The sequence below is a fragment of the Opisthocomus hoazin genome, chromosome 15, assembly GCF_030867145.1.
Source record: "Opisthocomus hoazin isolate bOpiHoa1 chromosome 15, bOpiHoa1.hap1, whole genome shotgun sequence".
Lineage (NCBI taxonomy): Eukaryota > Metazoa > Chordata > Aves > Opisthocomiformes > Opisthocomidae > Opisthocomus > Opisthocomus hoazin.
This window is the reverse complement of record NC_134428.1, coordinates 7,880,464-7,903,515: the sequence shown is the minus strand read 5'-3', so window position 1 is coordinate 7,903,515 and position 23,052 is coordinate 7,880,464. Positions and strand designations below refer to the sequence as shown.

Sequence of the window (23,052 nt, the reverse complement as noted above, 5' to 3'; positions counted from 1 at the left end):
ATGGGCGCCGTCAAATCCCAATGGATGTCATCAACAAAATAGCAGCTATGTCTCCACCAACCAGCAAAAACGAAGCACAGGCCTTCTTAGGTGTTGTGGGTTTTTGGAGGATGCACATCCCAAATTACAGCCAGATTGTAAGTCCTCTGTACCACGTGACCCAGAAGAAGAATGATTTTGAATGGGGCCCTGAGCAACGACAGGCATTTGAACAGATTAAACGGGAGATAGTTCATGCCATAGCCCTTGGTCCAGTCCAGTCAGGGCAAGATGTTAAAAACGTGCTCTACACCGCAGCCGGGGAGAATGGCCCAACCTGGAGTCTCTGGCAGAAAGCACCAGGGGAGACTCGAGGTCGACCCCTGGGGTTCTGGAGCCGGGGATACAAAGGATCCGAGGCCCGCTATACTCCCACTGAAAAAGAGATTCTGGCAGCATACGAAGGTGTTCGAGCTGCTTCAGAAGTGGTCGGCACCGAAGCACAGCTCCTCCTAGCACCACGATTGCCGGTCCTGGGCTGGATGTTCAAAGAGAGGGTCCCCTCTACGCATCATGCCACCGATGCTACGTGGACTAAGTGGGTCGCTCTGATCACCCAGCACGCCCGAATGGGAAACCCCAGTCGCCCAGGAATTCTGGAGGTCATCATGGACTGGCCAGAAGGCAAAGATTTTGGAGCATCGCCAGAGGAGGAGGTGACACGTGCTGAAGAGGCCCCACTGTATAACCAGCTGCCAGAAGATAAGAAACAGTATGCCCTGTTCACGGATGGGTCCTGTCGCATTGTGGGGAAGCAGCGGAGGTGGAAGGCTGCTGTATGGAGCCCTACACAACAAGTCGCGGAAACGGCCGAGGGAGAAGGTGAGTCCAGCCAGTTTGCAGAGGTGAAAGCCATCCAGCTGGCTTTAGACATTGCCAGTCGAGAGAAGTGGCCAGTGCTCTATCATTACACCGACTCTTGGATGGTGGCCAATGCCTTGTGGGGGTGGCTGCAGCAATGGAAGAAGAACAACTGGCAGCGCAGAGGCAAACCTATCTGGGCTGCCTCATTGTGGCAAGATATTGCTGCCCGGCTGGAGCAGTTGGTTGTAAAAGTCCGTCACGTGGACGCCCACGTCCCTAAGAGCCGGGCCACTGAAGAACATCAAAACAACCACCAGGTAGATCAGGCTGCTAAGATTGAAGTGGCTCAGGTGGATCTGGACTGGCAACATAAGGGTGAACTATTTATAGCTCGGTGGGCCCATGACACCTCGGGCCACCAAGGAAGAGACGCGACATACCGATGGGCTCGTGACCGAGGGGTGGACTTGACCATGGACACTATCGCACAGGTTATCCATGAATGTGAGACATGCGCTGCAATCAAGCAAGCCAAGCGGGTAAAGCCTCAGTGGTCTGGAGGACGATGGCTAAAATATAAATATGGGGAGGCTTGGCAGATTGACTACATCACACTGCCACAAACCCGCCAAGGCAAGCGCTATGTGCTCACAATGGTGGAGGCCACCACCGGATGGCTGGAAACCTACCCTGTGCCCCATGCCACCGCCCAGAATACCATCCTGGGCCTGGAAAAACAAGTCCTGTGGCGACATGGCACTCCCGAAAGAATCGAGTCAGACAACGGGACTCACTTTCGCAACAGCCTCATAGACACCTGGGCCAAAGAACACGGTATTGAGTGGGTGTATCACATCCCCTACCATGCACCAGCCTCGGGAAAGATTGAACGTTACAATGGGCTGCTAAAAACCACTTTGAGGGCAATGGGGGGTGGGACTTTCAAAAATTGGGATACTCATTTAGCAAAGGCCACCTGGTTGGTTAACACCAGAGGGTCCACCAACCGGGCTGGTCCTGCCCAGTCAAAACCTCAGCGCCCAGTAGAAGGGGATAAAGTCCCTGTAGTGCACGTGCGGAACACGTTAGGGAAGACGGTTTGGGTCAGTCCTGCCTCGGGCAAAGGCAAGCCCGTCCGCGGGATTGCTTTTGCTCAAGGACCTGGGTGTACCTGGTGGGTAATGCGGAAGGATGGGGAATTCCGATGTGTACCTCATGGGGATTTAATTTTGGGCGAGAATAGTCCATAAATAAATTGTATGAAGTTAATTGTTAAATAACCCTGTCACTGTCTGTTATCACTGTTATGATTGTTATATTTTGTACCAGTAGTAGCATAGTAAGAATCGTTCAGATTAAAGAAGGATGGATTTTTTCGATGAAAACCTAGCAGAGCACAGCGATGATGGAACTGGACCTGGTTTTCAACAACTGGCATCCAGCACAACTTCATCAAGATCAACATCTCCTGCAGACTGTGGGCACGGGCCGCACCAGATACATCAGCCATGAGCTCCGGATGCAGCAAGTGACCGCCCATCACCACACATCACCTCCCCTGCCACGGAAGACCATAACGACAGATGGAGCTTGAAGTTATGGATTAAATGAACTCAACAGACACTTCAGAGTGATGATCCATAGACTAAGGGAATGATATCTGGAGACAGGAGAAGTGGTGGTGATCAACTGGACAATGGGGGACCTGGGCATGACGTAGATGGTATGGAATAAGGGGTGGATAATGTCCTGGGTTTGGCCAGGACAGGGTTAATTTTCACCAGACTCCAGGAAGGGGCACAGCCAGGGAGTGGGGGCTGACCCCACCTGGCCAAACAGAGCCCGGTATTCCATACCATGTGACGTCACACTGGGTTGGGGGGGGGGGGGGGGGGGGGGGGGGGCGGCGCGGCGGGAACGCGCTCGCGGCTTGGGGGGGCGCGGCGCTGGTCCTGTTTCGGGAGAGCGGCTGTCTGGGCCGGACGGTTCGTTGTTGTGTTTTCTCCTTATTTGTATCGTTGTTGTTCCTGTTTTCCCTCTGTTTGCTCTTCTGTTAAACTGCCCTTATCCCGACCCACCGGTTTCTGCCTCTTTCTTTTCATTCTCCTCCGCACGCCGGCGGGGGGAGGGGCGGCCGCGTGGCGCTTTTGTTGCCGGCGGCAGCCGAAACCAAAACAAATGGCCTTAAGAAATACATAAAATCTCAAGAACCACTCAAATAAAGTTAATAACCATAAGAGAAAAGGCCTCTCGTATTCAAAGATACAAATTTCACATGCGTAGATTTAAAGATGAGAAAGCCTGACTGCAACAAATTATTTCCTTCACTCAGTCATGAATAATTATTTCCAAAGACCATCTTCAAGGAAAATAATATTTAGAAATCTACAATGAAAGCAATTAACACAAAGAATCAATCTAACACTGATACGGTGAGTGTAAAAAAGCCAGAACGTCTGTACACCATCGCACCCCTCTCAATTTAAAGAGCAGGATATTTCTGAGTTAAAATGGAAGAGACACCATCGCTGAAGCCTGCTGTAGAAAGCTCCCGTGCAACATTGCCTCATTGTAACAACATGTAGACAGCTCTTAGTAAAGGTTATTCCTTCATTCAACCCCAAACACCTGCCACTTCTGGAGTATCTAGTGCAAACCTTTACAAAAATTAAACTATAGTTACTGACTAATCAGTTCCAATGGCACAGCGACTAAACATAGGGCGTTTCTGTTCGCACCACCAAGTCCACTTGCCATTGTGCTGGCTGACAAAACCACCAGTCTCTCAGATGACTTTCACCACCCAGTTCTGGTTATGATGACCCTGTTCACACTGCTGGGTCAGCCGTTGGCGTGGGGGCTCCTTACCCGCAGTGGACTCCATCAGCTGAATGAGTCTCAACAGAGGTGCCTTTGCTAACTCAGCCAACCTGAACCGAGATGCTTTAGAATGAACCTGCACAGGCAAAAATCTCTGCTATGGGCAGAATGAGGGGCTCCACCAACAGACAACATGCACCACCTCTATCATGTTTCAGTAGGCTATGTGGCTGAATAGTTCTCTCCCCTCAGCTGAAAATGTACTTCAAACGTGAAGTAAACTTCATGAGCTTCAGTAAGCCAAAAAATCCTTAAAACACGGGCCTGAAATATTTAATAAATTTTCCTAATATCCTTCTTCATAACGCTATTGAAAAAAGCTTACTGAACATTTCTGTTCATGAACACATCAAAACCAGAGTAACAGTCAATTTACAAACTCAAGAGCTTAAAAATACTTTAAGCCATAATTTCTCTACTACATAATAATTTTTATGTTTTTGTATACTAGACATTTTTGGTCTTCAGCAGCACAACAGTCTTCCTTCTGATATGCAAGACATTTCCATCATTTAACAGTCATCAAATGTTATTTATTATGCCAAGTATGTTAGAAAACACTTTGGTTAGATCCATTTACTAATGCTAAAACACCCAATCTGTTTAATCATGAATAAATCAGTAAAAAAAGGCTGAAAAATCTAAGCAATGCTACTCTTTCCTCAAAGATAAATTTTTTGAACAGCATTAAAACTATTTTTGCAAAAAAATATACTACAAAGTTTTATTAGAAACTCTGTTGGAAAACTAGCGATAATCTGATGAAAACAAGATACTCATTAAATATTATCTACTCAGATACAATTACTATAACCTAGGTTTCTCTTTTTCTCTGGGCTTATTTTCATTATTTCTTTTCTGGCATCAGATCATAGTCAATTTCTTCCTCAGACCATTTCAGTATCTGCTTTCCTTTTTGATTCCTCCTCCCGAATTCTCTATTTTTTCTATCCTCCAAGTATCACTAAATCACTTCTCATCGCAGCTTCCACTTTACCTATCAAAACCACTCTGTGTACCACCCTTCCTTCGTGTACCTTTCCTTCTCTTGACCACGTTCCTCAGCCAGCCAGCATATGGCTTGGCGCAGGCTTTCAGCAGCCTGCCTGCAGATGGCAAGAACCCACAGACAAATCAAAAAGATGCTACAGAGTTGTCTCTCCGGGACTACCTTCCAGCCCTGTTACTGCCCCAAATATTTGAGAAACAACAGATTTAGAACCGTGCCTATGTTCCAGAGCCTCCTGTCAACTATCAGTCCAGTTTAGTCTGCAGAAAAGGGAAGTACCTCCTATTGTTTTATCCATCCTCCATTTCAGATTTCTTGTCTGTCTCTGTATTGCCCACCTTTGCTCCTGCTTGTAACTTTCTCAGGGCAGAGAAAGATGAACTACTGGCTGAAGTAGGTCGCTACTGTCTGCATTTCACCCTTTCCCACAGGTTCCACTTTTCTGTTTTCCCAGTTCTCTGTGACAAGTTTTTAAAATCAGGCATATCTTACAGGACCCGGTAAACGAGCAGCCAAATGGTTAAACTGGCAGAACAGAGGAAGGGTGGAACATCTGGCAGCGGCAGGAGGGAGTCACAAACCACTCAACTTGGATCTACCGCAGCCAGAACAGTTTGCCTCACGACGCTGGGCTCATTCCAGCAAAAATCGCCAATTACACTATGATAGTCACAAAGAAAGCTGGTTGAAACTATATACAGACATAGAGTGAATTATTTAAAGCTTGAATCCCATTGGAAGATTTGTAATTCCTATAACCATAAAGATGGTTTACACTTTGCAGAAACTGATAGCATTTGCTCAGTAAACCCTCAGTAAAATACAAAGATCCCATTAATTTCTGTAGAGTAGTATCAATATATGCAGCAAGCTCCATTTTCAAAATACACTCACTCTGAGGTGTTTGTCTGCCTGATTACCACCAAAGAAAGCTTATAAAAGCACAAACACACTCCTTTGCTTTCACACTTCCAAAGTCACCTACGTACAAGAACAAAACAAGGTCAGAAAGATGGCTAATTCACAACACACAAAAATACTGGTTACACATACAACTTAGGCAGCGTTTTAAAACACAAAATGGGATTAACGGTGACATCGCATGTTCTCTCAGATAACATTTAAGTATAAACACTTGCTAAGACCATAATTCACAACTTACACTGAATACCTATCAGTGTAAAGGAGATTACCTTTACACAAAATTGCACCTGTAGCACTGTGGTGCAAGAAGGAACACATCCACCACAATGGCATTCATACACAGATTTCTTTCCTTATGTTGTCACAACTACTACTTTCCTAAGGTTTTACTAACATGTGGTTCTAAATCCTCAAAAGCTCTAAGCATGTGTTCAACTTTGTGCAACCCATTTAGTCTCACAAACACGTGCTTAAAGCTTTGCTGGATTACACCTTTACCAAACAACACATTTTCATTTTCAAAAAAGGGGAACAAAATTCAGGATTGTGCCAGCAACACAATTAGACAGAATGTCAGTAGCTGGAATTTTAGGTCTCTTCTATTTATTGTTGTATAGGAAATACTGAGAAACTTGCCACTTCATGAGATATAAAAACCATTTACGGGTATTAACTGGACTTTGCTGGAATACACTAAAACTCTATTTTAACGAGTTTTTAATGAGAGTTCTATTTTAACGAGTTTCTCATGTGAATTTTTTATGAGCTACCTCTTTTACATTTATAATAAAGATTGACTGGCAAATTAATTTTAATGTCTCTGGAATTTTTAATCAAGTTTCCAGCAACCATTCCTACCCTTCCAGCAGACTTCTAACATTAGAAACAAAATGTGGAAATAAAAATACAATTGTCCGTACTTCTCAGGAACACAAATTAGGGCTAATTATCTCATGAATTCACAGTTTGAGAAGGGCAGAAAACCAGGGACATTTGTCTTTTTATCTTTTAGTGTTCTGTTCATTGATGTTTCACTAGTCCATGTAAAGATCAAACATGAGCTTAACTATGACTTTTCTCTCACTTTGTTGCTTTTGGCATCATGCCCAGACTTAAGCCTGTTTTCAAACACTTAATTAATGGCTTTAGCCAACTACCCAAATATGAAATCTCAAAATACTGTCGACTGAGTGAAGGATCACAGGGATTCAGTTTATTGCACAAGTGCAAAACTGTTATAGTAACATCTGGATTTAATAACCGTAATCTGAACACTTTAATAAATTCTGTAATGTGCATTTGCTTAGGAGTTTCAAGATATGGAAGATTTTTGTGGCTGTGGCTTCGACAGAGCCTCCACAATACCAAAGCGTAGTTTTGCAGCAGCTGTCAATCTTTATCACAGAAGAAAAGTTTGAAAAAGTTTTATTCCATAGTTAATATTATGCAATTTAGGCTCTTGAATGTCAGGTGACAAAAATCTTTAAGAAATAATGCCAGGAATACTGGTTCACGGTGTTCAATGCAGCACAGAATAATTTCATTTAAAGAAGCAAACATGAAACATTCATGGTTGTCAAGCGCAAATAGGCTTAATTTCACTTGTTGATCACTTTTCTAGGCATGCTGCAGATACTTTCACAGCAAGAAGCAAAGGTTGCAGATTTACTAATCCAGGAGATGAACTGGTTTGCCAAGTCTAATCAAACCTGCTCTTCCTCATGTAGCCTGAATGCAACCCTAAAACACACTTCACCTTCAGGTCAAAGGAAGCTCCCCTAAGTGTTTCCAGTCGCTTATTTTTTGCCTAATACTACAGTTCTGGGCTTTGTTGAAATATATCAATGCTCCAGATACATACCACCTTCTGTGTATACCCAGGAAGTTTTGTACATCTTGCTGTTCCTCCATTCTTTGGAGCAGTTCTCAGCCATGAAACCTGTGTGCAATGTCTGGCTTCTTCTGTAGAGGTGGGGCCACCGCTCTGTTTCCTCTTAGAGGGGCCTCAGCAGAAATTATCAAGGAGGCTTTAAGCTTGATATTCTGCCTCGGTTGTTCTGAAAATACAATAATCCCTCCCAGCCCCCCAACAAAGCCCTTTTTCCCATACAAAAGATGGGGAAGGAGGAGGCAGGACTGGAATTTTCACCATTTCAGTACCCACTGAACCACAGAAGTGAAGAGTTCCAAAACTCAGAATGTTTTCATTGACAGAACCAAAGTTCCTAATTTTACTAAGCTGCTGGAGTCCCCTCCTAATACCTATTGAAACAGAATTCTGCCAGCAGCCATTAAACATTCTCGGTTACACCCTTTGAGAAAGGGGCTTCCTCTCCTCATCAATAACTGGATTTATTTAATCAAAATGCACTGGATCTGGTGGCATTGTGGAAGTGCCGTGCTGACAAGTGCTCTGGCGCTATGCTGGTACTAGTCTGAGTCACTGCAGAATAATTGTTAAAAATAAACAAAATGCTATATAGGCTGAAGATTTACTACCGATACCAAAATTATTAATTCAGAAAAAGTCTAACACAATCTGTGAAGGCTTGCAAGCACTAAAGTCCTTTTAAAAAGGGAAAATATTATTTAATCAACATAAAAATATTAAAGTCAAAATTCTAAGAGGTGATTAAAAAACTTTCACATCAAATGGCAAAGCAAAAACATCACAACAACTTGCTCTTAGCTTATGTAACTTAGGTACTACATATCCCTAAATTCCTGGTGGTATGAGAACATAACTCTTGGAAAACCTTCATTTTAACAGGATTATAAAACCAGCACAACTTAAAGTGATACACTGCTCACTAAAAAAACCAGCAACTTTATAAAAGAACTGTATTTAGAAAGTTTTGATTGCTTTAAGATACAGCACTTACCTTGGCTCTCTAGCCTCCTTCTGTAGTGTCTGTTTCAGCACATTTCTGTCAATCAGAAAGTAAAGACAGGAAAAACAAAAATCACAAAAATGTCACAAAGATTGTTTATTTTAAAAGTCACATATTCTATCCACCTAAGAAACTAAAACCTTAAGAATACAAGTTGCTCCTTCTCAGTTTTTGCAGTTTTGTGATGTTAAAGTATATTAGGTTAAAAATCCTTAAACTATTTTTAATATGCTCTAAGTTAATTTTTTAGCACCTTTCATATTACTACTCAAATTCTAACACACTAATTATTTGTCTTTCCAGTTACCTCTGGCAAGAATAACAGTGCTAGAGGTGCATCACCCACTCCTTTTAAGTCCACATATAAGGCCAGTCCTAGCTCCTTCAAGTCCAGCTTGCATAATTCCTTAGAGCGGGAATGTCTTAACACATGGAAGTTTAAGTATCAACTATATCTATGCACTACAACTTCATTTAATAAGTGAAATATAATTTAGTTTTCTATAGGTTCCAAAACAAAGGAACCTTTATAAAAGGAAACGAGTTCACAACCATATTTTGGCTTTTTGCTATGACAACAACCCAAACATGTTTGTTCCACCGTCAACATTTCATTAATTAGTACATTTTAAAGTACCTGTGTACATATACACATACACATATGATTATGTCAGTGGAAACCTACTGCACACTAAATTTAGAAAAATAAAATAAAGAAAAAAAAAAAGAAAAATCACAGTTATCTTTCAGGCTGGCACTTAGTAAATGCCATTTCATACAACATGAACCATGTTTTCCAGTTTTGGCTTTGAACCCACAGGCACTGGCCTAGAAGGTCCCATACATTGCTCAGCCACACAATGTTGCTTTTGTTCTGAGAGATGAATCCTAACACAGTTTTGTGTCTTTTAAAGGTTTGCATGCCCAAAGGCTGAAACTGATGTTATAGTTTCTATGCGTATCAGTGAAAGAGGTTAAACAGTAAACATGTAAAAAAAACCAAACCAAAACATGCAAGAGGAAGAGGTTACAAGACAGAAGCACCAAAAAGGCATGGCCTACAGTAATCATAGAATCATCACAGAATCATAGGCTGGAAAAGACCATCATCAAGATCATCAAGTCCAACCATCCACCCAACACCACCATGCCCACTAAACCATATCCCAAAGTGCCACATCTACACGTTTTTTGAACACCTCCAGAAATGGTGACTCAAGCACCTCCCTGGACAGCCTGGTCCAATGTCTGACCAGTCTTTCAGTAAAGAAAGTTTTCCTAATATCCAATTATCCAATTGCGTCAATACCCTGACGCAACTTGAGGCCATTGCCTCTTGTCCTGTCACTAGTTAGTTGGGAGAAGAGACCAACACCCACCTCACTACAACTTCCTTTCAGGTAGCTATAAACATGAAGTGGTAAACATTAAGGTGATTTTCCTGTTACTGTAGGACTGCTCCTAAAAATTCACCTGTATCATTTTCAGTTTTCCACATTTCTCCAAATACAGCCCAATCGTGAAAGTTGCCCTGCACTTCTAATAACAGACTAAGGGTTTTCAGCTTCCACATGGTTTAATTTTCTTATTAGATGGTGTGATTACCAGACAGCACTCTGTCAAGTTTTAAATGCAACTTATGCCACAAAATCATAGCTTGCCCTAACTAATTACGCAGGAAAGAAAACTTCAGAAGGAACTAGATAAAATGTCAAACATTAAGAAAATAATCTTATGAAATGCCAGCTGTGCCATTGTTGAGAGGTTTAAAACATCAATTAATTAAAAACCTGGGCATTTTTCCATCACAAAGGGAAAGATGTAGTGTGAGGAACAAGTGTAATCACCTTCCCATAAACACGAACTTTAGAACACGCTGTACTGACAGTACAGCGTAAGCTGGCTTTTTTTTCTTAGGTGACTGATATCAGTCTAAATCTTTTAGACATACTGACAACACAGTTATGAGATTCCACGGTGCTGTTTGTGAAATATGCATGAAAAGATCATTTCCTGGCATTTATTTAATGATTAACCAAATTATCCACTTTATTTAAAAACCTGCACTTTTTATTTCAACTATATTGCCCGCTGCAGCCATGAATTCCTAGCAGTATCTCTCTCGACGGCCCTGAGGTAGCGCAACGGCAGTTTTCTGCGCTGCATACTCAGAAACCAGTGCAATACCCAGATGAACAGGATGCCGACGGACATATTTGCTGGCACGAAGGCAAGGCACAGCAGGCCAGCCCTCCACCTTGCCCCTCCATCCCAAGGAACGGCACTCTCACCAGCACTCGCCCATGTAGGCTCAGCCCAGGTGCAGATCTGCGCGCACAACCGCTGCGGATGCACTGTAGCGATTTCACCCACGCAGCCGACGAACCAAGCGCCACCGGGAAGCTGCCTGTTCCACAAGGGCCAGGCCAGACCCCCAGCGGCCCCGGCCCCAGCGCAGCGGCTCCCCGCGCAGGTAAGTGAGCCCACAGAGTCACAGAATGTCAGGGGCTGGAAGGGACCTCTGTGGGTCATCCAGTCCAACCCTCCTGCCGAAGCGGGGTCACCCAGAGCAGGCTGCACAGGACCTTATCCAGGCGGGTCCTGAATATCTCCAGAAAAGGGAGAATGTCTCCAGAAAGGTAGATTCTACAGGCCTCAACCTGGCGGCTCCCAACAAGGAGCAGCTCTTCTTCCACGGCGCGCACTGCCAAGGGCAGGCCCTGCACCTACGCCTTTCCCCCCCGCCTCCCCCAGCCGTCTGTGCGCCTTACCCCGCGCCGGGCCGGGCCCACCTGCGCGGCGGGTGACACTGCGGCGGGGCCCGGCCGCGCTGAGGGGCCGCCAGCCCCGCGGGCACCCTGGCCTCCGCCGGCGGGGCGGGGCGGGGCAGGGAGGGCCACCGCTCCCGGCCTCCCCTCGGCGCGGCGGACCGGGCGCGCTCCCGCTCGCCTCAGCCTCCCTCACGCGGCGGCCGCGGGCGGGGGCGCGCACCGAGGCGCCCGGCGGCGGCGGCCGCCGCTCGCCGCCCCTTCCCCGCCGCGCCCGGCACGTGACGCGCGCTCCCCCGCGGACCCCGCGCGGCAAGGGGGCCGGCAGCACCGTCTGTCTGTCCGTCCGTCCGTCCACCCGCCCTCACTCACCCCCGCTCGCCGCCGCTGCGGACATGTCCTCTCGCGAGTTCTGCGGCCGAGACCTCCCTCGGGCGCGCGCTCCGGCGGTTGGCCCGCGGGCGGGGAGGCCGCGCGCGCGCGGGCGCTCTGCGGCCGCCTAACACGTGGGGGGGGCGGGGAGGGGGCGGGGCGGGTGCATCCGGGTCCTGGCGCCCCTCCGCGTGCCCTCACAGAGCGGTCCGGCGCTGACGCCCGCCCCGTCCTCCCCGGCCGCAGGTACCTCCGGCGCTGGGGCCGTCCCCGCAGAGCTGTGCTCCAGGTGCTGCGGGCGGGCGGGCGCGCGCTGAGGCTCGGGGTGTGGCGAGGCGGGCCGCGCCGTCCGCCTGTCCCTCGGGTGCGCCCCGGGAGACTGAGGTGACCGAGCGGGGTCCGACGCCGGACCCGCCGGGAGGGAGAAGCCCCTTTCTGAGGAGAGGCCGCCGAAGCCGGGGGACGCGCGCCTGGCAGGCTGCGGGAGCGAACGGTCGCGTTTATTCCGCCGGCGGAATGTGCGCATGCGCGCAGTCGGCAGGGGGTTTGCTGCCTGTGTCGTGCAGCTGGGAGCATCTCAGCAGGGAACGGGCCGCTGCCTGAGGCGCTGCCGTAGGCCCGCGGTCGTGCAGCCCAGCTCTTTCGTGGGTGTTCGGCTCCCGTTGGGAGCGGAGGTGCCGCCTGTTTTACCGTCCGCAGTTCGCTCGGGCCCGGGCGCTCGCTGGGAGACGGCAACGCGCCGGCGCTGCGCGGTGCCGCGGCAGCTCCGGGTTCCCCGCTGCAGGGAGCCGTGCGGGGCCTGCGGTTGTTCGGCAGCGGTGCCACAGGCCAATGGAACCTATACCTGCGCGAAAAAAAAGTCACTTTTTAACTTTCTCATCGTTTTAAGGTGGTAAACCGGCATTCTGATATGCTTCATTATAGACTAATGCTCTGACATTTAAAGAATACTTGCACAAATTATTTGGGTGGAAGGTTTATTATTTGTTTTGCTTTTTAAAAGAGGGTACACATTGCCGTCATTCCTCTAGATTACAGTCAGCTAATCAGATTTTATCCGATTTCAGAAAGGGACAGCAGTGACCCAGAAACTTAGCAATGAACTGTGTAAAGATCTCATTAAAACCTGTCATTTGCTCCAAATTTACTTCATTATCCTTCAAATAAAGTAGTTCAGATGTGAGTCTGCTGTTAAAACCAGAAATGTGAAGAACTACAAATAAATAATTTCATATATAGGATTTAATTAATCAAATTTGGATTATAAAACAATTAAGGTGAAGTTGAATAAAACCAATTTATATCTGAAATTTCAGATTTCTAAGAAAATGGAGAAAAGCTATGTGATAGCACAGAGATTCAGATCTTAGTCCTGCTTTGCCATTGCATTGTTTGGAGAAGGTCCTACAACTGCCGAAGCTGAGGCAGAGAAATGTTCGTAAGTTTAATCCGAATTCAATGGATGTCTATTGTGTCCAAACATCGTTTACCCAAACTTGAGAGAAGTGATACTCTAAATCCAGGACAAATTATTGCGTAAGACCATAACAGCTATTGCTGTTAACAAAAACAGCAGAAAAAGTAATGGGGATGAATGTAACGGGGAATTAGGTGAGACTGATACAGTTAAAAACTGTGCAGTGGAATGACTATTGGAATACCGTAGTTCAAGGCCTTTTTTCATGGAAAAATGCTTTTAGCATGGTCAGAAATCTGTAGGGATTACTTAAATATGCTTACAGGCTGATTATTCTTTGGCAATATTTATGTTTTAACACAAACCAGGGATTCAACCAACCACATCTCTGGTTTTTGCGTTTAGTCTCTAAGGTTAAATCACGGAGGCTTCATCAAGCCATCCTGATGACCATGCCTAGAACATGTATATTATGCTTCAAAATGGCGAAATATTTGGTGCTGCCCTCTCCTATAACATCTTCTAATTTTTTTAATGTTTTGGGAGTAAAAAGTTGGTCTGGAAAGTTGTAGGAAAATTAACAACCCAACAACAACAAAAAATTCCTCACCTTCAAATTCAGTAGTGCACACATAACTAAAAGTAACTAGGGGGAAACTGAGTTTATAATGTAGATTCTATCAAAGAATTTTTGAGAGTGAATGGTACTGAAGATGAGATGTCAGATAATCGGGCCAAAGAAATTGTGTTATGACTTTTTTCTTCTTCAAATGCACTGAATGGCAGGAATATTTGCTGTATTAATCTTCTTGGAGTGGTTTCCATTCACAAAGAATTCTCTATTTTCTGTTTTCCTCAAAGCACAAGACATTTCTTTGCTACAGAGAGATTAAGTTGACAAAGTTCAGTCTGCCTCTTCACCTTTCTTTTTCCTTTAAGTTAACCAACACATACAAGCACATTTAAAAACCAGAAACACTAAAAGATTAACTGATTTCAGGTGACGGTAACATTGTGGATCATATTTCTGTCATATATAAGAATTGAAATTACATAATTATTGCAGAAATGCAGATTGCTGCTTTACAGAGTGTACAGAATATGGGGAAACAAGCATGTACAACAACATTGTGCAAGAGGTGTAGAATCTTTAATGTCACAATGCAGTCTAGATTATTCTGGCAGTTTTAACTGCCGCATGTATTAAGGCATTGATTAGAAGGGTAGAGATGTGGTTCATAGTATGGAATACCTTGAGTATTCCCTGATAAGGAACAGTGCAGAATACTAAAAACCTGGGGGAAAAAGTATCAGAGACAAAAGTGTGTTAAAAGGTTGACATTAAACACAGTTGATACTAATTTCTTGAAGGTATTTGTGCTTTTGAAAACAACATGGTGATACTAGCCAGTGAAAAGGAAGACACATTTAAAGCAGCAAATAACTTCTTGAAAACAGTTTCTGCCATAAAGTCACCCCGTGGAAGTTGTCCAGCTCCACACAATAGCTCTTGTCTTTTGAGCACCACCTTTCCTGTCTTGGGCATGAACGTGTACGACACTTCCTTCTTATTACGGAAAAGTTCAACTAGAGCACTTGGCATTTGCCTCCAAGAATAACAAAGAATTCTATGTTCCCTTTCTTACAATGGAAGTAAGCGTACGAAACAGAGGTACAATGATTTTAGCTGCTAGAGTAATGCTGCTGTTTGAAAAGATGGGCCTAACTCTCCCTCTGCAGCTTTCAAACTAGTGTCCTGCTGTCATATGCTGCTAAACATGAAAAGCAGACAAATGACACAATAGCAGTGTTTTAATATCCAAATTTATGCACAAATAAAAATATTTGTTGCAGTTTATAACAAATATGCATTTCATCCTGCAGTTGTAAGCTGTATATTTTAGGGAAGAATTGTTTATTTAATGACACAAGGCAAAAAAGTTTTTGAAATTATCCAGAAACTTCAGATGCTTTTCAGTTCTAGTGCAGGCATTATAGGAAAAGTTAGATTGTTTTGGAAATGTAAACACTGTGTTCAGATTTGTTAATAAAGAGAATTTATTATTTAAAACATAATCTGTAATTAATTTTGAATTAGCACAAGAATTAATCCAGTTCACCCATAAAGTTTTGTGGGGGTTTACACATTTCAAAGTCATATCAAATGCAAGAGTAGCAGTAAAATCATCAGTGAACTTGTCTGAGATGTGTCTGTAAAAGTCTTGCGTATGATAACTCAAAGTAATTTGATTTTTTTTCCAAGAGCTTTCCAGCAGTTCTTTTCTCAAGCATATGAGATGAGAGAGGGTTTATTCTATGTCTTCTAGACCGAGAAGTCCATATATGAGTGGATGAAGAGAAGAAGCTGTTGTCCAGAAATACTAAGAATGTCTTGCTGTCACTCCTGCCTGTGTGTATAGCTCCATATGAACACGGAATTTCCCTGCTCTTAATGCAATAACCAGTGCATCCGACTGACTTATTATCAATAATAACTTGCTACTGTTGTTTATAGAAAGGCATTGTCTTACAGTGCCTGTATTCTGCAGATCTTCTGGTCTATTTTTCTGATGTATAAATATTTGGGAACTATACACAAGAATCGCACTAGCTTACTGGGGAGGAAATTCATATACACTGCTCAGTAAAACCACATTCTGTGTAAACCCTAGCGAAGAATTTAAAAAAATGCTGGTGTACATTTCAAGTAGTGGTGTTTTGTTATCCTGATCTTCAGGCATTGTGACATTCGTTTGTAACATCCTTCTCCAGAAAGCACTTGAAGCCCATATCTGCTAACACAAATAACTGAAGTACTCAATGTAAAACATAGCCAAATTTCTGCTCTTTCAGACAAGCTTGTATTCATAGGTAACCTTGCCAAACACAATTTGCACCCACTCAGATGAAGTGTATCATATAGTTACACCTCTCTGCAAACAGAAATGACATATAAATGAATTATATTAGACATAGAATTTTTGTTAGTAATGGCATGAGAATGTCTTGAAGCTGTTAGGAAATTTAAATGCTGCTTTAGAACATCTTAGAAATACACCATCATTGAAGAATTGAAAATAATATATTCATATCCATAACATCAACTTCTGCACACGAGGTTAGAAATCAAACTTTTCAGAGAATTTCTGTAAATCTTCCTTTACCCAGGAGCACCAGTGAGCCACTTTATTTGGTTATTTTTCTGTTCAGGTTACAATTAGTACATAGTGTATGAGTTCTTTTGCTTGACGTGAATGGTTAGGTTTAATTACACACTGTTAGAATTCAGATGCTGAGAAAAGCATTTTGTAATACTTGTTCACTGCTCCAGGTATTTTTGTCAGAAAGTAGTTCTGTTTTTTCCAGTGTATCTCTGGAGTATGCACAGTCCGCAAAGGAACAGCTAACGTTGAAGCTCAAGAGAAGTTCAAATACAGGATATGACTGCAGAAATTGCTTCTTGTTAGGAGATTTTGATCATGTCCAAGCTAGAGGGAAAAGGAGGATATAGAGGGAACTTTCTAGTAACAGACACAGTTACCTTGTTTTCACTCTCCAAAGAGATAAATCCCTATTTCTTTGAGTAGGTCGTTAAGTAGGAGCTATCTTAGCTTGTGCAAATACCTATCATCTGTGCTCTTTCGTAATTTTTGGCAGGTTATATCCTCAAAGATTTGGACTACCTGCAGAAAAATAAATGCAATTATTAGCCTTGGCTCCCAAAGCCAAGTGTCAGCTATGTGTTTAATGGAGGCTATTTCATTTCTTGGTATACTGTGTACATTGAGTAAATATCTCAATTTTGCCGTGTGACTTGTAGGATTACAGAATAGTTGTGCAGTTAGCTTACAATTGAGCAAGCTATTTTGAAACTAGGATGAGAACTCTTGCTTGTGTTAGTGTCACATAAATAGCAATTGTTATATTCCAATATATTCCTGAAAGGCCTGAGATCAAACCAAGACTGACAAAACATGCTATGCAGTGTAAGAATGACTCCATCCTCCAGAGGTCTTTTTGAGCCATTTCAGACGACTGAGGGGGAAGCCAGGTAAGATGACTTGTTGGTACAGCGTTATGTGGGTTTGAATAAGCTTTTAGCATCCCTGTTCCAAAGGCTCCTACAGCATGGCAGCGTAGTTAAAAAGGGCCGGTTCGCTCACAGGCGAACAGCTCCTTGAGTTCCGTGGGAGTATTTATGTGAAGTGTCCCACTGTGGCTGCTCTGAGAGGGAGGATGCTGGTCTAGATGGACTTCCAGTGTACACCACAGTACCAGCTCTTTTATCTGTATGACAAATAAATGGAGAAAGAAGAAGACAGCATCTATCAGCGTAATAGCTTGGAACAAAACAAACCAAAAAACCCAGGAAGTCTCCCACCAGGCAGCTGGTTAAATTAGTAGGTTAAAGAAGTATATAAACCATTACTAATTTGAAACAGCCATGTTACAGAAATGGTAGGCTGACCTTATCTCTGCCGTAAATTTTTTGTGTTCTCTAGAGAAACTGACAGTGATGAGTATTACGCTTAGGGTTAGATCTCAGCAAATAATTGCATCTCATGAACATTAGCTGTTAGCGCATTATGTTGTAGCACAAACAATCAGCAGGTTTATACCTGTGGGGTACCTGTATCCCCTGTGTTAGCCCATTTTGCCAACAATAGACTTTTCTGCCTGTTTTCCCTCTCGTGTAGGTGGAGCCCCACCTTTGAACACTGCGCATGCCATCTCTGCTGCCTTCTCACGCCTCGTTCCTCCTCATCTGCTGGTTCCTTTGAGCAACAAGGAGCATGCCAGACTGCTGTTCCTTCACATCTCAGCCATGGTCCTGCAGTTTTGCAGAAACTGGAAGCTTGCAGGGATGAAATTGAGTTGGCAACAGGACTCTGCCTACCCGTATGCTGCAGGTTTTGTTGCCTGTTTGCTGTCCTTTTACTCAGCAGCTGGTGGGGAATAAAAGCGGTGAACGAAGACAAAAAAACCAGTCTCTGCTTCACTTCCCTCCAGGTATACCAAAAAGAGGGGGAAAGGCACTGTTGACTCTTGCTACTGCAAAAAATTTGGCTTGGGACATATCCTCATGTGGATGTAAGGTGTAAGTCCACAGCTATTCCCAGGCAGGCAGGAGGTGAATATAAATCCCCAGGTCATTAAAGCTATTTTGCATCATATATTAATTTATATGAGACAAAAATCTTCTTCAGTAGGCCAAAACAGTGGTGGCCTATACTGGGGCAGTGCAGTGCAGCTGCTCAGGGTCTGAGCGATAGAGCTAGATGATGGGCCAGGCAGGGCTGTTGCTTCTGTGAGTGCTAAGGCATCTGGAAGGAGATGAAAAGCTGTAGACTGTAGTGTGTGTGCATTCCGGCCGGTGGCTGTATGAGGAGCGGTTGTTAGCTGTGTGCACCAGAGGCTGCTACAGTTAGCCAGGGAGACTTGGGAAGCTTTCCAGATGTCCCTTTGGGAAATGTTTTTCTAGAGAGCTGAAGATATATTCTGTGGTTTGGCAGAGGACTCCAGAATCTCTAGTCAGTCTCTTGCCAGCGGGCAAAAATACCCTGAAGCCCTAATGATGGTCTTATAGTCTTATTCACTGCTGTCCAGTAGAGAGACTAGCAAGAAAAGAGTATCATTTATCACCTTAGTGCCGGTTTAGCAGACCTCTTCAAAACCTTCTGCCTTTACTGTAGAAAGGTAGGAAAAGGCTTGCTGTAACGAATGAGTATGTCTTTTCTCTCCTCGGAGGGCATCTTCTGCTCCAGGCCACATACTCCACAGGACTGCGAATGTTACTCTACGGCTTGTTCATGAATATCAAAGAAGGTGGAGGTGATGGTCAATTCACACTTCAAAATGAATACTCATTTTGTTCCACCGAGTTCCCAGTACAGTGTGTTTAAATTGCAGAAACATGGAAGCTAAGGGTGGGTTAGTAGCCCACAGTTTGTGAAAGATCCTGAACTCTTTGTCAATTGCTTCTCTTGGTCTTCAGGATGGAGGATTTCTGAAATTTCTGGTCGTGTGTCAAAGCATTTGAGGAGAGGGTGTTTACAGTGGGGATGTTTGGTATTTAGTTTTGGAACACTGGCAGCCAGCCCTTTCCTTCTAATTAAATGAGGGAGATAATTTCTCATGCAGAGAGATAGTTGATTTAATTTTAATTTTTGTCAGAATGCCCAGAGCATCGAATGGGTGTCTGATCATTGGAACAACATCCTTAGTACAGACTGAAAGAATTAATTAATTCACCCCCACCATGGGAAAAATTCTGGGATTCTGTTTATGCAGATTGAAACTGGTGATGAATATACAAACCCAAATGGGTGACACTCTTGCCTTTTCCATGATGCAGGTTCAATTTCTCATGTAAAGCTCAGGCCTGAGAGGCAAAAAGCACTTCCTTTGGTAGGCAGGAGGTGGAGGCTCTCTGAATTCCCTCTTGGAGACTGTAGAGTCCACTAGCTACTTGTCCCAGGTAGGGACGAAGACCTTTTCCCAAGGGATGCAGATATCTCAGTGCTTATCTTATTTTGTTCTAGAGCAGTATGAAATATAGTTACAATGAAAGCCTGGCAAAAGAACAGTTTAAAATGTAAAAACAGCAAAATGTGCGGAGGCTGCTGTTCATTTGGTAAATCAAAGCTTGTGACTAAAGAACGCTGCTTAGCAACAGATGGGGAAAATCTGAAGGTGATCACATCATTTTGCACTCCCTGAAAATTCATTATTCATGTTCATCCTACCTTTTAAGCACCATCCTTTTCAGGTCCCTGTTCTGCTTGTTCCTTGAGATCAGGCCGACATGACTGGCTCAGTCGTGTAACCCAGTTTTGTTACCACCCGTGCTCATGCTGGTGCAGCTGTGACTCAGCTGCAGAGGTCCAGCTTGGGCTCCTTCAGCTCTCTGTCCCACTGTGCAGTACGGAATGTGTACTGGTGTAGGGCACAAAGGTGGCCGAGGGAGGGAGGACATTACAGACTGCACAGCTTCTGTAGATGGTGGTTTTGTTAAGCACACACTTCTGTCTCAGCCAGCCCCAGTCACCACCAACCCTTGCCATGACGCCACCTCTGCAACTTTGTCTCACAGCTAGTTCACTGACAGTTTGACTTCAGGCGTCTTTCTTTATGCTTTCAAAGAGCACAGAGTTGCTTTTATTTCCAAGTTTGATCTTGCTTAGGAAATTAATCAGATGTCAGTTTGAAAAATCTATTTTATAAATAATTGCTAGTGAAAGATTCTCAGATTGTGGCATTTGGGAAGCTGTGAAGTTCCCATTTGATTCACTTGCCACTGCCATCATTCAGCATGCACGGGGTGGAAGCATAAATACAATATTATAAATTGGCAAGTAGTGTTTTGATTTATTTATCTGCAGATGCTTTCCGTGTGAATCAAGACTTATGTTGACCAATTCATTAATCAATTTGCTAGGCTTAAAATACAAGCACCTCATACCCAACTGGAAAATTAGTTTGCATAAATAGTTAAGGAAGCAGTGAGTTGCATTAATGTTTAACTGGTATATGCCACCAGATGAAACCTTACCTGACAGGTGGTAAAAAGTCTTTCATGGGATATTTGTGCCCTTCAGTGGGGTGAATCTCAACTTTTAAAGTGTGGTTTTGACACAACATACAGTGGGAGTTATCGAGAAAAGTTACATATTTCTTTGTTTCTTCTGAGCCCTTAAACAAGGCAACTTCAAGTAAGGATACTGTTTTTGTCTACATACAGAGCTGAGGAAGCTTCAGGGTGGATTATTCAAGATACTGATTAGGAATAAAAGAGCAGATTACATGAAGTTTTTCTTGATTATGCTTAATACTTAATAAAAGTATGTTTAAAGGTATGGTTTTCAAAGCCTAGAAGTTACTACCTCCCTCACTGTATGCCTCAGTGGTATATAAATCCAATTAAACAAACAGAAAGAATAATCCTTTTTATGCAGCATCTACCAATATGTAGTAGGCACTAATAAAAATAACGAATACTTAAAATTTCTGAAAGAATGCCCTGTGAAAAAGATCATCTTCCTATCTGATTTGTGAGAAAGATATACTTTACATCAGATGCCATAATTATTTAAAAAAACTCATACAGGGGTCTTCCGGGGTTTTTTTGCCAATTAGCATAATAATCTCATGTAGCAGAGGCAGGCGATTGTATGCTTTCCAGAGTCACAGAGAAGTACAGTTAGGCAGAAGTGCGATTTGTACACTTATCTGCTCCGTGATTCTGTTGTAAGAGATTCAAGGTGAGAAGTGGAGTTGTGGAAGTGCTGATCATGACTTTGTAATCAATGTACATATGAATAGCCATGCTGCAGAGGACCAGAATCTGACTTGCCTGACGTGGTGTCTCTGACACTGGACAAAGAAGAGTAGGACCAGATGATTATTCCCAGGCTCCACCAGTTTGTGCCTTACGGACTGTCTGGGCCATACATGGTGTGGAGACATGGACAAGTAGCGTGCAGTGTTATGAGCTATTCATGATCAAATATTGGCTCCAGAGGCCCATGATATTCTCTTGGAGATTGTCCAGACCCGTATTAAGAACTTTAGACCTTGTTGTGTAGCACTAATTGGGAACTAAGGTGGATTTGTAATTATACAACTTGGGATAGTGTTGATGAGCAAGTAGTCGGATACCGGGTATTACTTCTTACATAGAATGGGTGCAGTGAGTCCCAGCTGTGTATGCTGTGTTTGGAAACTGTTTAGATATTTGATTGCTATTTTAATACAAATGAATTAATTTTTGGTATCTATGAGAAGTCCTTCAGTGTAAGCAACATTTCCATGCTCTCTCCATGTTAACAGGTAGCCTGACAGGCAAAGCAGATGTTAATAAGCGCAGTTACAGAAGTAAATTTAACCTTTACAAGCAATAGAAAAAGGCCTGGGAAATACTAGTTCTTCTTAGGTCGATTGCTCTTGTAATGCACTCTTATAAAATGAAATAGAGCTAGAATCTAAGCTGCTGATTTGTAAATAATTGAATATCTAATTTAGTGTTTATTTTATTTGCTAATAATCTTGTTTACTGGCACTTGAATTTATTTTATTGCCTTTTTTTTTTTTTACAGTTAGGCTAGAATAGTCTGGTGCATGGATTGTTTGTCTGCATTTGAAGAAAGACTTTTGACTCCTGAAAAGGTACATTATAAGAACCGTTAAGTAATTAAATAATAGATAGCTAGTGCAGTAAGTCTAGGTTTTTACATATTCTCAAATGCAAAGAGGTAAAACAAAAGTGTTAGTGTAAGAAGAGGGGGTAGGACACAGGTCTCCTCTGCTGAAAAGACTCTCCTCTCTCTCCTACTCTTTCCAGAGTTGCGTAACCATTTCTTCCCCACAGTTTCCCTTCTTCCTTGGCTGAAGTTGATTAAAGAGTTCTCATTTCTATTTTAATCTATTTTATACAGTACTTACAAGATGCCTAGATCCTCCAGTTGGCACACATTTAAAAAAAAAAACAACCATATAGCTGCTAATTTGAGCTTCCAAATTGAAGGTTTGGATGTTCAGTTAAGACACAATTAGTTGAAAATGAGGCATTATGTACCAAAATCCCCATGTCAGCTTTGAAAGTTAAGCTTATGATGAAATCCAGCATCTCAAAACTGAAGTTACGGCTGCATTCTCTCTTCCTCTCTAGGCCAAACATGTGTTCGTAATCCTTTCTACTTATTCATTATTTCTTAACACACAATAGCAAATTAAGTCCACGTGAGCCTTTTAGATAAATAAAAACAGATTGGCCCTGATGCTGTTTTGGAATCTGCTGGTTGAAGCAATGTAACCCTAACAATAAGGGGCAAGCTGATTGCAGTTGCCTAGAAATCCCGATTTTCTAGGTCTGAGCTGGATCCTGCCTGCTAGGCTGAATTTCTCTGTAGTACTTGAAACTCACTCTTAGAGAGAGTTAGAGACAGCCCA

At 43.3% G+C, this 23,052-nt stretch overlaps 1 protein-coding gene and 1 long non-coding RNA gene across 8 annotated transcripts in view; one reads left to right on the top strand and one right to left on the bottom strand.

Annotated features, from left to right (window-relative positions):
* MRTFB (myocardin related transcription factor B) overlaps positions 1–11,792 on the bottom strand; it is a 108,300-nt gene extending 96,508 nt beyond the window's left edge. For 4 of the 5 annotated variants that reach the window (XM_075436116.1, XM_075436115.1, XM_075436121.1 and 1 more), the window contains exons 1-2: positions 11,688–11,792; positions 8,539–8,583 (exon numbers count right to left, since the gene is read on the bottom strand). The gene's annotated coding sequence lies outside the window, so the exon portion shown is untranslated. Of the gene's footprint in view, positions 1–8,538; positions 8,584–11,318; positions 11,338–11,687 lie in introns of those variants that run through there. The other variant, XM_075436117.1, reaches the window with a different exon arrangement.
* A 54-nt stretch (positions 11,793–11,846) lies between these two features.
* Positions 11,847–23,052, top strand: part of LOC142363209 (uncharacterized) — a 30,648-nt gene continuing 19,442 nt past the window's right edge. For 2 of the 3 annotated variants that reach the window (XR_012765559.1, XR_012765558.1), the window contains exons 1-3: positions 11,847–11,933; positions 17,802–18,114; positions 22,200–22,269. This is a non-coding gene — a long non-coding RNA (uncharacterized LOC142363209). The remainder of the gene's footprint in view (positions 11,934–17,801; positions 18,115–22,199; positions 22,270–23,052) is intronic. The other variant, XR_012765560.1, reaches the window with a different exon arrangement.